Here is a 4644-nt window from a genome sequence, read left to right on the forward strand (position 1 = left end):
ATTTATTTGTTTTCTCTTGGCTCGCAAATGTTGATTTTCGAATTATGTCGCAGTCAAGCTGACTTTGTGCTACCCCTGTTTATGCACCATTCCACTTTATTGTCTATCTCGCTTGAACCGTTCAACTGCAACAGCTTAATTAGCTTTTAATATATTTCTGTTGCAACTATCACGAAAATTTTCCTAACATCTGTCATGAAGTTTTAGTCACCCAGTTTGCAAACAGATTCAGACCCTAAATCGCTCGGTATTTCCGATCGATTTATTATTATTTATTTACATTCTTCGTATATATTTCCGTTTTATTATTTTTTTTACCCCCACCCCATTTTTTGTACACCTGACTGACGTGTCACTATATTCCAAGATACCCTTCAAAAATACACATACACATATGTGTAAAAGGTAGTCTTAGATTTTATATATGTTTATCAGCGATAAAAATTATGTAAGGAATAGCAATAAACTGTAGGATTAAACGCCATAATATTTTATACACTTTTTCTTCCGATAGTGCTTTCATTAACACACCACGTGATTATTGCATTGCCAGATTTATTCTTTTCGTATATAGGTTTTTGTTTATTTAGTAAATAAATTAAAGCAACATTGTCTCCTGTACTGCTTATATGCAGTGTATTTTCATTCACGTCACTGACATTGCATTGTTCTTTAACTGCTTAAATATTTCAATAAATTTATTCAAATGTTTATAATTAGAATGAATTATGTAGATAGTTATCGTCGCCGTTTATTGCATATATCCGCTTGTCCATTTTCGAGATATTTCTGTATTCAAAATTATTTTAATACGAAAATGTCAGTGTAATTATTAGCTAGAACTTATATTTATTGACGTAGCTTTCCTAACTTCTCCCCCTTTAAAACCAATGTTATTTGGTATAGTTTTTAAAAAGCAACAACGAAAAACTTCCATGTTTACTTGTAAAACTTTAATAATTTCATGAAAAGAATGCTGTATGTTATTGACTTCATTTTCTTTGCTTTTCTATATTGATTAGTTTGAGGTGATCTTGTGTATAAAAGTGTATAAAATATTATGGCGTTTAATTCTCACATCTCTGACAATCATTTCTGTGCATTCTAAAACACCCTCTTTCATAATCAGTCCTCTTAATTTTTGTTTTGTTTTATTGTTATTTTTAATATTTGAGTCAGATATGCAGAAACCATAATAATATTTAGTGCAATCAACAAGGCATCTATGTTATCTGCATGCCTTTTCCTCAATATATCTAAACTCTTGTGTTTACAAAAGAAACCACGAGGGAGCTTGCGTCTATGTGGTCACTCGACCTGCTAGAAATTGCAACTTAATCTTTCTCAAACCACTCTGCTTAATAATAATAATAGTAATCTTAAACGGGAAGGACATAATGGATAATGAAATGTAAGAAATATTGTGTTTAAAAATAAGACTGCATAGTAACGACCGAAACGCTTTTGAACCACAGGTCATTTTGAGCAGCTGACCTGGGGCTAAACCACAACAAATCAAGCTGAATGTTTTAACTGCTTTCCCAGTTTGCCAGTATTATTGTTCTTCTATTTTCTGCGATGAAAAGAGGCAGAAAGATGTGAAGTTTGCACATTTTCTCCATTCAGTAATTCTTCGGCCACTCTGCTATGTAAACATCATGCTTCATATGTGACAGGAAGGGATGTGAATGTGACATGTTTGCCTTTCTCATGTTAGTCAACCGAAGTGATTACAAATCTTAAACTGGAACCAGGTATTGACTTTCATCATTAGTTTACAATTAATTCTTCAGTATTATCAATGATCCATGCACTCTCCCGATTGAACTATTTCTATAATAGTTTCATTGGCTTTTGGCCTAGACTACGTGTTTTATGCCAGTGCATTTGAGAGCATTGACACCATGTCATACTCATTGGTTTACATTAAGGTCTCTGACAAGAATTTATCAGGAGGTACTTTCTTTGCAATCTTCTTCCCTTTTCTGAATGCTCGTCTTTAATATATGGAAACATTCTCTTAGATCTCGGTAAATTTCTGTGTCTGAGTACGATCCACTCCTCTTAGTGCACATACACTCACACATTTATAAATTATATATATGATAATAATGTGTGTGTGTGCTAACAGACAGAAATTTATTTTTCGATATCAGTGTTTTGTTTACAAATAAAAGGGAAGGACGTAGATTTTAAGAAAGTGTCTCTAAGTTTTTTCTTTACCGTTAAAATCTTTGATCTTGGGTAGCATAACTGCAAAACCTTGATCATTTATTAAATTACTTCTTGAAGAGTTCTGGTATCATTCCGCAGATATAGTTGCTAGGAATAAAATAAAGAAAGCGGGTTGCGAGAGACTGTTTGTTTTTGTTTTTTCCAAATGCGTTTAATTTCTCTTTACTATTAAATAGGAACAGCTGGGTGTGGTTAACACAATTAATATTCAGTTTGAAATTGTAATGGTCAGTTATGTTATAGGAAAACACGTAGTGGTGGTGGTAAGTAGCAGAGGGGTGATGAATTTTAAACAAGTGACTTCAGTGAGTGGTGGCATTCAGTTAGCAAGTTTAGTTATACCGAGTTCATTATGCTAGTAACTGTTGTTTAGGTGTGGGTCTAATCAAACAAATCATTATTAATCAACATCATTTCAGCCATAACCGTCTCAATTTTTTGAGGATATCTAAGACTGCATTATCTAATGTGTATCTCCCTTTTTAATATAATGAGTGTGATTTGAAGAAAATTTGGCTGCTATTTCTAGCAAGCAGAAAGATTACATAGAGGCTCCTTTGTTGTAAGTACTGCTTAAAAAAAAAAAGCAAATGGAGAAAACTTTAGCGAGCATTGTTTTTTATTATTTATTTATTTATTTAATGTAGTCTAGAATATAAGAGTGTATGTACTAGAATATGAGTTTACAAGGATTGCACCATCCCAGATTTGTGAACGAAATAGTTAGGACTGTTGAAGATGATTAACATTCAAGCTTCATAACATGATTTGATTCAACTAAGTCAGATTCTTTCTGTTGGGATGGTGCAGCACACACAAACATCTGCATTATTGAAAAAGAACATCAAAAAACACCCAATTGATTGACATGAAGTTGCATTAGTCTCTCCTTCAGATGTACTCTCTCTTCATGCTTTTCTACTGCTACTACAGTGGCCCACCTAATTCACTTATTTCCCCTCTTTTCATCACCCATATTGTGTCTAACCTTTATAGGCTTCCCATTAATTACTATACACAATCTTTCTTCCACAGAGCATCATCCTACTGGAAATCCCCTCCCAGTTCATGTTTTTATCTCTAGTTATCAACTTGCAGTCATTCTAGAGCATCTACTACATCAGTGTTGCCAATCTCAAAGGGACTGCAAAGGTCACAGGTACAGTTCCTTTCTCCAGACCAAAAGAAAAGAAAATCAGCATCAAGGCTGTACAAGGGAACATAGTTTTCCAAATATGAGAACTTGAGAATCACGTAATGCGTGAGGGTAGATATGCACAGAACTTCTAATATAGATAAGTTGACAATGTTTTAACTACCTGGCATGCCTTGTACAGAAATGAGTATTTATACTTAAAAGAATAAACTTCAGGGATTAACATAAGGTCCCAGGGTAGCAGCACCAAGCAGTGATGTGTATAAATACAAGGTTATTACCAGCTCAAATATACTTGGGGCATATTCGAGCCCGTAAAAAAGCCATTCATTGTGTTTTGTTATGGAGAAAATTTCTGACTGTAGACAAATGATGTAAATACACCTTTCAAAGTTTCCCAGTCTGGGTGGCACTGTGAGCTGATTTTAGGTGTATTTACACCATTTTGCTACAGTGAGAAATTTTCTCCATGACAAAACACAGTGAATAGCTTTCTTACAGGTTCAAATATACCCTGAGCATATTTGAACTTGAAATAACCTTGTATATAAACATAAAGTCATCTCTATTGTTCATTTCCTTTCCTATCCACTGCACCATCACACTATTCTCTTCTAATATTCTTACTTCAACATTTTTCCATTACTCCCGCCTCTACCATCCTCTCATGACAATCACTGTTTTTATCATCGTAGTTTCACTTTGTAAAGTGGTTAGAAAATGAACAGAGACAATGTAGCATCAAGAGGGCCCTCAAGTTTGTCTGTAAACATAGCAATGTTTCTTGTATTGGTGTTGCATTCAAATGCACTCAGTATGCTCTGTAAAGTGGTTTATATTAGGAAGATCATCCAGCCTCTGAAACCATGACAAAAATAGAATGGTTGAGTGAAATATGGTCCTCTGACTTGTCTTGGAGACTCAGAATAAAAACTGACATTGAATATGACAACTTGTTGAACCCATGAAAAGTAAATGTAAAGATGATTATGATGTATGTGTGTGTGTGCATGCATGTGTATATATATATTCATCATCATCGTTTAACGTCCGCTTTCCATGCTAGCATGGGTTGGACGATTTGACTGAGGACTGGTGAAACCGGATGGCAACACCAGGCTCCAGTCTGATTTGGCAGAGTTTCTACAGCTGGATGCCCTTCCTAACGCCAACCACTCAGAGAGTGTAGTGGGTGCTTTTACGTGTCACCCGCACGAAAACGGCCACGCTCGAAATGGTGTCTTTTATGTGCC

At 34.8% G+C, this 4644-nt stretch overlaps 1 protein-coding gene across 7 annotated transcripts in view; it reads left to right on the forward strand.

The window, feature by feature from the left end:
* The window catches only part of LOC106868443 (uncharacterized), a 91863-nt gene that overhangs the window by 13038 nt on the left and 74181 nt on the right, over positions 1-4644 (forward strand). The gene's annotated exons all lie outside the window — the stretch shown is intronic.

This window comes from Octopus bimaculoides, chromosome 1 (genome assembly GCF_001194135.2).
Source record: "Octopus bimaculoides isolate UCB-OBI-ISO-001 chromosome 1, ASM119413v2, whole genome shotgun sequence".
NCBI classification, from domain to species: Eukaryota; Metazoa; Mollusca; class Cephalopoda; order Octopoda; family Octopodidae; genus Octopus; species Octopus bimaculoides.